The sequence below is a fragment of the Dromiciops gliroides genome, chromosome 6 (assembly GCF_019393635.1).
Source record: "Dromiciops gliroides isolate mDroGli1 chromosome 6, mDroGli1.pri, whole genome shotgun sequence".
In the NCBI taxonomy this organism is placed as follows: Eukaryota; Metazoa; Chordata; class Mammalia; order Microbiotheria; family Microbiotheriidae; genus Dromiciops; species Dromiciops gliroides.
Window position 1 is genome coordinate 175,026,236 of NC_057866.1, and position 9,419 is coordinate 175,035,654.

General features: G+C 39.7%; 1 pseudogene; it reads left to right on the top strand.

The window, feature by feature from the left end:
* The first annotated feature begins 7,301 nt into the window (after positions 1–7,301).
* Positions 7,302–8,078, top strand: LOC122731206 (annotated as a pseudogene).
* The last annotated feature ends 1,341 nt before the right edge of the window (positions 8,079–9,419 follow it).

Genomic DNA, 9,419 nt, shown 5'->3' on the forward strand with positions numbered 1-9,419 from the left:
ATCAGTGATGAAGAATCCTGACCATCTTGTGAGAGAAAAGTGATGAACCAATATGCAGAATAAAACACATTTGGTGGCAAGTCAACACAAGAATTTTTTTTCTTGCTTCACTTATTTATTATAAAGGTTTTATATTTGTTTTCCAGTGAGGGGAGGAAAGAGAAGGTAGGAGGAAAAAATAACTGTTTGATCATTGAAAAAAAATTAATAATGAAAGAGAAAAAGATCCTGGCTCAATCATTTTATTAATTTTCTACTCTACTTCCACCACCACCCCACTTTTTTATCTATACTTGCCTTACTATTACTTTCTTCCCTGCCTCTGTTATGAGGATGGGAGTCAGAGTTGATGCTGAGGGTGGAAGGCAGATGGGGAGAGGAGCAAAGCTAAGACCTGGCACCTGTGTGCCCCAGACAAGGACCAAGAACTGTGGCCATTCCTACCACACACATCCTTTGGCCAAAAGAAAATTGTGTTTGTGAGGTGTCACTATCCACTAGGGGCTTTGATGCTTTACTGTAATGCATGAACTTTGACAATATCCATATAGGTGAGAAATGCAATTTACCCAAATGATGATATCCAGCTGGATATACAATCCACCAAATGAGTCACTTAGGTATTTCTTCCATTAGCACTACAAATGGATAATGAGCTGGGCCTGGAATTCAATAGAGAGAAAGAAAGCTGGATTTCATTTGGGAAATCATGTGGTTCTTTCAATGATCTCAAAGTGTTTGCTATTTGAGCAAAAATCTGTCTCTCTAACGCCAGGTTTCTCCCTGTGATGCTCTCTGACTCTATAACCTACACTATGATTTCAGAAGGATTAAATTACAAATGGGGAATGGGAAGGACCACAGTGGGTCCAAGCAATTTGTGGCCAAGAATGATTTGTGAGTAAGAAGTGGTATAAAAGGCATGACTGAGAATACATAAGACCAGCAAAGGAGGTGGGTCAGTCTTGTAAGAGTGAAAGAGAAGAGATGGAAAACACCCCAAGTGGTTCAAAGGCACCCCCAAGACACTAAAAGTTGAAGAGAGAAGGTCTATAGTATTGGAGTGATTCTCTATGGAGAACTGTCTGAGAACACATATCACAGAGATTAGTGAAAATAACAACAGCTGACATTTTCATAGTTCTTTGACATGCTACTTTACATGTATCACCTCATGCAAGCCCCACAATAACACTATGAAGTAGGTACCACAAAAATTATTATCCCCATTTTAAAAATCAGGAAACTAAGGCTCAGAGATGTTAAATATCTTTCCCAAGGACTCTTACCTAATAATTGTCAGATACAGGATTTGAACCCAGCTCTTCCTGATTCTAAATCCAGAATGTTATTCACTGTACTAAACTGGCACAAAGGGGTTGTAATCTACTTTAATCAAGGGGATACCTACTCATAAAAAATCATATATTCATTAGAATCTTGCAATAAATATTTATATGCCATGGAGAGCAGAATTTTCTGCCATTAAAAACTACTAGGTAGTACAGTGGATAAAGCACAGGCCCTGGATTCAGGAGGACCTGAGTTCAAATCCATTCAGGCACTTGACACTTACTATCTATGTGACCCTGGGCAAGTCACTTACCCTCATTGCCCCACAAAAAAGCAAAACACACACACACACACACACACACACACACAACATATGGATTTGATTTCCACATTTCCTAGTTCTGCATCTTTGGGCATGTGACTTGGCTTCTCTTGGGCTCAATTTCCTGATCTGCAAAATGGGAATAACAATACTCCCTATATCACAAGTAGTTGTGTAAAAAGTGTTTTGTGAACCTTAAAACATTCCATTAATATTAATAATATTGTACCTATTTACAAAAAAATAATATCACCAAGTTGCCTTTGTTACATTTCCTTGACTGTTGTACTCTTAGTGGCTACTCACCTTGCCTAGCCCTAGTTCTGGTTCTGAAGGTAAGGTACAGTATGTAATTCTTGATGGAACTCTCCACAGGACTTGGAGCTAGAAAAGACCTTCAAAATTATTTAGCCCAGGGGTTCTTAACCCTTGGATATCCATGAGTAGATGTTATGAGATCTGTTAACTTGGATGACAAAAAATTACACTTTATTTTCACTAGTATCTATATGAAATTTAATATTTCCTTCAATTATGAATTTAAAAGAAACAAAACATTATTCTAATAAGTCCAATAGACACATCAGATTGTCAAAGAGGTCTCTCTCTCTCTCTCTCTCACACACACACACACACACACACGTGTTAAGGACTATTGATCTCATCTATTATCCATATTTTGCATTTGAGGAAACTGAGGCCCAGAGTAACGATTTGACTAAGTACACACAGGTAATGTTGGTAATGGTGGTGATGTTAGTGATGACGATGATGATAATGATGGTGAAAATTCTGACATTATTTAGACCTTTAAGGTTGACAAAATATTTTTTATACATTAACTCATTAAAGCCTTACAACAGACTTCCAAATTGGGCATAATCTATATTATTCCCTTTTACAGATAAAAATACTGAGGCTCAGAAGAGTTGAATGACTTGTCCATACTCATAAATCTAGAAGGTGTCAAGGAGAGGATATGAACATACATCTTCCTAACTCCAAATTCAACCCTCTATCTTTTCTATCCTGTGGTTACTATTCTCGTAGGAATCATAACTAATACTTATATAGGTTTTGAGATTTGCAAAGTACTTTCCATTTATTATCTCAATGTATGAGAACAAATGAGTTTAACTAGACTGAGGGACAAATTGGAACCAGGAAGAGGGAGATGTAATTTCTTTCTTTAAAAGGTTAAAAAGCAAAGAGACAAGACAGATATCTGGTCATTCTATTATTTTTTTTTATTTTTTAAATTTATTTATTTAAAGTTTTGAGTTCCAAATTGTATCCCTCTCTCATTCTCTCCCTCCCTACCATCCCCCCTCCCTAAGGTGGTGAGCAATCAGATATAGGTTATACATGTCTAATTATGTAAAACATTACCATAAAAAACTCAAGAAATTTTTAAAAAGAAGAAAATGCAAAGTAGCATTCTTCAGTCCGTGTTCATTCAATATCAGTCCCTTCTCTGGAGGTGGATAGCATGCTTTATCATTAGTCCTTTGGGAATGTCTTGGATCACTGTATTGTTGAGAGTAGTTGTCATTCACAATTGTTCATATAACGCTAATGCTGTCACTGTGCACAATGTTCTCCTGGTTCTGCTCACTTCACTATACATCAGTTCATATAAGTCTTTCCAGGTTTTTCTGAAATCATCCTGCTTGTCATTTCCCACAGCACAATAATATTCAACCATAATCACACACCACAGCTTTTTCAGTCATTCTGCAACTGATGAGCATTCCCTTGATCTCTAATTCTTAGCCACCAAAAAAAGTTGCCATAAATATTTTTGTACAATTTTTCCCCTTCCCCATATTTACTCCAGTATCTATCTTCTTTCACCCTATCCCTCCTCAAAAGGGATTTACTTCTGACTGCCCCCTGCCCAACTCTGCCCTTCTTTTTTTACCCTTCCCTCCTTATCCCCTTCCCCTCCTACTTTCCTGCCTGGCTAGATAGATTACTCCAACCAACTGAGTGTGTCTGTTAATCCCTCCTTGACTCTGATGAGATTAAGGTCTTTGATCCAATTCTGATGAGTGTGAGGTTCATTCACTGTCTGCTCTTCCCCTATCTCTCCCCTTTCTCAATAAACCCTTTCCTGTTTCTTTCATGTGGGATTTCACCTGATTTTACCTCACCCCTTACCCCTACCACAGTGCATTTCTCTCACCCCTCAATTTTACCCTAAAGATGTCATCATGGGACAGCTAGGTGACACAATGGACAAAGCACCCACCCTGAACACAAGAGGACCCAAGCTCAAATCTGGCCCCAGTCATGAGACTGTTTGTCCCACCCACTGCTTGTCCCCAGGCATGTCACCCAACTCTGACCACCCCACAAAAAAGATAAATAAAAAATAAATGCTTTACAGATATTGTGCTTTCATAATCAATTCCCACCTGCACCCTCTGTCTAAATTTATTTCTATCATCTGCCCTAATACTGAGAAATTTCTTATGAGTTAGACATATCATCTTCCCATATAAGAATGTAAGCAGTTTAACCATTTAACATCCCTCTTAATTTCTTTTTCCTGTTTACCTTTTTATGCTTCTCTAGGGTCTTATATTTGTAAATCAAATTTTCTATTCAGTTCAGGTCTTTTCATCACAAATACCTGAAAGTCCTCTTTTTCATTGAAGTCTCATTTTTCCCCTGAAAACTTTAACTTAGTTTTGCTGGGTAGGTGATTTTTGGTTGTAATCCCAATTCCTTTGCCCTCTGGAATATCATATTCCATCCTCCTCCCCCACCCCCACCCCTTTCCCAATCCTTTAATGTAGAAGCTGCTAGATCTTATGCTTTCCTGACTGTGGCTTCACAACACTTGAATTGTTTCTTTATGGCTGCTTGCAATTTTTTCTCCTTGATCTTGGAGCTCTGGAATTTAGCTATAATATTCCGGGGAGTTTTCCTTTTGGAATCCCTTTCAGGAGATGGTCAGTGGATTCTTTCCGTTTCTATTTTACCTTCTGTTTCTAGAATATCAGGGCAATTTTCCCTGAAAATTTCCTGGAACATGATGTCTAAATTCTTTCTTTGATCACAGCTTTCAGGTAATCCAATAATTTTCAAATTATCTCTCCTGGATCTATTTTCCAGGTCAGCTGTTTTTCCAAGGAGACATTTCACATTGCCCTCTATTTTTTTATTCATTTAGATTTACTTTATTGCGTCTTGATTTCTCATAAAGTCATTTGTTTCTATTTGTTCAATCCTAATTTTTAAGCAATGATTTTCTTCAGAGAGCTTTTGTACCTCCTTTTCCATTTGGCCAATTTGGCTTTTCAAACTGTTGACCTTTTTTTTTCATGACCCTCCTGCATCATTCTCATTTCTCTTTCCATTTTTCCCTCTACCTCTCTTTCTTTATCTTTAAAGTCCTTTTTAAGTGCTTCTATAACCTGAGACCAATTCATATTTCTCTTGGAACTTTGGATGTAGGAGCCCTGATGTTGCTACCCTCTTCTGAGGGTGCACCTCAATCTTCCTTGTCACTAAAGAAACTTTATATGGTACTCATATTTCTCTGTCTACTCATCTTGACAGTCTTTCACTTGACTTTTAAGTCCTTCTTAAAGTGGGGCACTGCTTCCAGGATATACTGTTCCAAGCTTCAGGGGGTTTAAGGTGGTGTTTAAGGAGGGGCATGTTCTTTACTTGCCTGGCCTGTTCCCTAGTCCATAGAAAACCCCAGGCCAACTTGCTAATTGACCAGATAGCACAACTTTGTGTGCTATGGTTATAAGCTCAGATGAGCCTGCACCCCTCCCCAACCTGGGCCACTGCCACTCTAGCCTACTTCCTGGTTCCAAGCAGAAATGAAGCACCCAAGTTCTGCCTCAGCACCAGCAGAGATCCCTGAAATTTCCCCCTAGCCAACCACTCAACCCCCTCACCAGACTATGGGCTTAGTTCCAGATGACACTTGTGCTACAGCCAACTCAGAGGTTCCGGGGGTCTCTTTCTCTGGTGAGGCCTGTCTGGGATGGGATCTGTGTCAACATGACCTCGGGGTTAGGCTCCACTCCTGCCCTGGCACAGCAGCCCCCTCCTGATGACCTTCTAAGCTGTCTTTGGTTGGAAAATGATCTCGGGACATTCTTTTGTGGGTTCTGCTGCTCCAGGAATTGTCCTATGGCATTATTTGGAAGGTTTTTTGGAGAAATCCTGTCATGAGTTCCGAGAGCTTACTGCCTTTCTGCCACCATCTTGGCTCCACCCCAGAAATTCTCTGATCACTCTATTCATAAAGGTAAATTAAATAGGAACTAATGGCTCCTACAGGTGTGACTGGGAAGGTCTTTTTTTTTTTTCAAATATTGCCTCTGTGAAAAGCAAAAATATTGTTCCATCCCAGGTTGAATGCTTCATAATGAGAAATGAGGCTGTACAGATAAGTGATGCCTTATCTATAAATTTAGTCTCAAGTCTCAATTGCTTTGTGTTTTTGCCAATAATGAGAAAGAACTTATGAATTTATACATTTTCCCTCTAAGATGAGAACCTATTGAGTCTATATTATTTAGAAATTCAGTTCATTACCATCTTCCTGTGCCTGGAACTGGCTTTAAAATTTTGGTCCCCACAGGGGGGAAAAGTCAATATGTCTGGTTTTCTAATTATTCTCTTTTTCAGAACAACAACAAAAATAAATATGTAAAGGAAGTTTTGAATCCAAAGAACAAACAATTCTCAATAATTATAGTCTCTTATCTTGCTTGGCTGAGCAAGTGTGAAAAAAGGAACTTCCCTGCCTGGAAAAAAGAGAAACTATGTACCTAGAATAATGGTGAAATATGGGGGGTATTCATAGGAAAAAACTTAGTATTAAAGAAAATTCTCCAGTTAGTTAAGACCTTTTGAGATGATGGCAATGGTGAAGATACTAGAGTACTAACTTTACAGTCAGCATGATGTGTATTTGACAAAGGTATCATTTTCTCTGCTTTATCTGATTATAGCTTTTAAGTGATATGGATTAAAATCAGAAGTCCTTGAAGATAGGGAAATGACCTCTGAAATAGGAAGAAAGCTCAACTTTGATCAAAGTTATAAACCTAACTCATTTCATCATTTTTAATTAATTTTTAAATTAACAAGCATTTGTGATTTTTTTCTCCTACACGCACATACACACACACACACACACACACACACACACACACACACACACACACACACAACTGTCCGGGGGCATGGGAGAAAAGAGAATAAAAATAAAAACATGTAACAAATATGTAAAGTTATGCAAAGTAAATTCCTATACAGGCCATATCCAAAAATATGTCATGCTATCATTTTTAAAGATCAATTCAAATGGGAATTATTTATAAATTTCATGGAATTCTCTAAAATTTTCTGCATTATATATAGAGAAGGATCTGGGATCTTCTTTGTCTTAGCATCCTCTGGCCTTAGAAATGTTTCTTCCCTTCTGTCCACAGTTCCTGCCTCAAATTTCTCCCCCCTATAATCTATCCTCCACACATTGCCAAGTTGATTTTCCAAAGGGTTTGTCTGACTATGTCTCTCTTCCCTCAGACTCTTAAGTAAATTCCAATGGCTCTCTAATACTTCTAGGATCAAATATAAACTCCTCTGGCCTTAGCTCCTCTCCCAAGCTCAGTTCCAGGATCCAATGCTTTGATCACATCCCTGAAACAAGATGGTGAAGGTCAGAGTCAACAGATTTAGCCGTATTGGATGCCTGGTGACCAGGGCTGCATTCAACTCCAGCAGAGTAGACATTGTGGCCATCAATGACCCCTTCATTGACCTCAACTACATGGTTCATATGTTTCAATATGATTCCACCCATGGCAAGTTCAGGGGCACTGTCAAGGCTGAGAATGGAAAGCTGGTGATCAATGGAAAAGCCATTACCAACTTCTAGGAGTGGGACCCCACCATTATTAAGTAGGGAGATGCTGGATCCAAGTATGTTGTAGAGTCCACTGGTGTCTTTACAACCATGGAAAAGGCTGGGGCTCACTTGAAGGGTGGAGCCAAGTGGGTCATTATTTCTGCCACTTCTGCTGTTGTCCCAATGTTTGTGATGGGAGTGAACCATAATAAATATAATTCCCTTAAGATTGTCAGTAATGCCTCCTGCACTACCAACTGCTTTCCCCCCTTACCAAGGTCATTCATAACAACTTTGGCATCATGGAAGGACTCATGACTACATGCCATTACTGCTACCCAGAAGACAGTAGATAGCCCCTCTGGCAAGCTGTGGTGTGATGGGTCTGGTGCTGCCCAGAATATCATCCCTGCTTCCACTGGTGCTGCTGAGGCTGTAGGCAAGGTCATACCTGAACCGAATGGGAAACTCACAGGCATGGCTTTCTATGTTCCTATTCCCAATGTGTCTGTTGTGGATCTGACCTGCTGCCTGGAGAAAGCTGCCAAATATGTTGAGATCAAGAAAGTGGTGAAGTAAGCATCGGAGGGACCCTTGAAGGGCATCTTGGGCTACACAGAGGACCAGGTTGTATCTTGTGACTTTAATAGTAACACCCACTCTTCTACCTTTGATGCTAGAGCTAGCATTGCCCTCAATGACCATTTCGTGAAGCGCATTTCCTGGTATGACAATGAGTACAGTTTCAGCAACCACGTAATAGACTTCATGGTCTATATGGCCTCCAAGGAGAAAAGTGGAAAGCCACGGATTTTCATCCCCAGCCAAAAGAAGACTTCCACCACTGGGGAGCCCACTTCCCTAACCTATGTTCTTGTACTGGAGATTCCATGTCCCATTCACATTGTTGTCCCAAAGCAACCCTACATAGGGGAGATATTGTGTAAGTACCATCAATAAAGTCACCATATTCAGTGGAAAAAAAATTTAACTCCTATGGCACTGAAAGTTCTTCACAATATGGTTTCTTCCTATCTTTCCAGTCTTTTAACATGTCACTTGCTCAACCATATGGGCTGGGCCCACTTGCTACACCCCACACAGGATACTCTATTTCCCATCTCTATGCCTTTGTACTGACTGCTGCAAGCCTTCAATTCTCTGTTTCTTAATCTCTGACTCTTTAGAATCACTTCCTTCTTTTAAGACTGTTCAAATGTCACCTAATGGCGGGGGGGGGGGGGGGTACAGCTAGGTGGTGCAGTGGATAAAGCACTAGGCCTGGATTCAGGAGGACCTGGGTTCAAATCTGGCCACAAACACTTGACACTTACTAGCTGTATGACCCTGGGAAAGTCACTTAACCCTCATTGCCCCACCAAAAAAAAAAGTTAAATGTCACCTACTGCACTGGGCCATTCCAATTTCAACCAGCTCCTATGCCTTTCCCTCCAATGCTGACTTCCACCTTCATTAATTTGTCTTTTATGCACTGAAAAAAAGCTCTCCCTTTAGAATGTAATCTCCTTGAGGGCAAGGACTGTGTTTGTGTCTTCATTGTATCCTTACCACTTAGCACAGTGCCTGACATGCAGCAAGACTTAAAAAAATGTACGTTGATTGATTTTCCCAAAACAAGTGTCCCTAGGCTGTTTGATGGTTTGGATCACCTCAATTAATTTGCAAACCCCTCTCCATTGATCTTTTTTCATTCACAAAGCATGGGCTTCAAGTTGGCCTACTCTTTTTTTTCCTTCAAATAACTGAGTATCTCAGTTTCATAAGGCAATCTTTTTGCCTACATCATTATATCATTATCTCTTCAAAAAGGACTATAACACCAGACTCATAAAACCTCAATTAGAAGGATCTTCATTGGCTACCTAACTCAAACATTAGCAGCTAGTTCCTCGGCTTTTC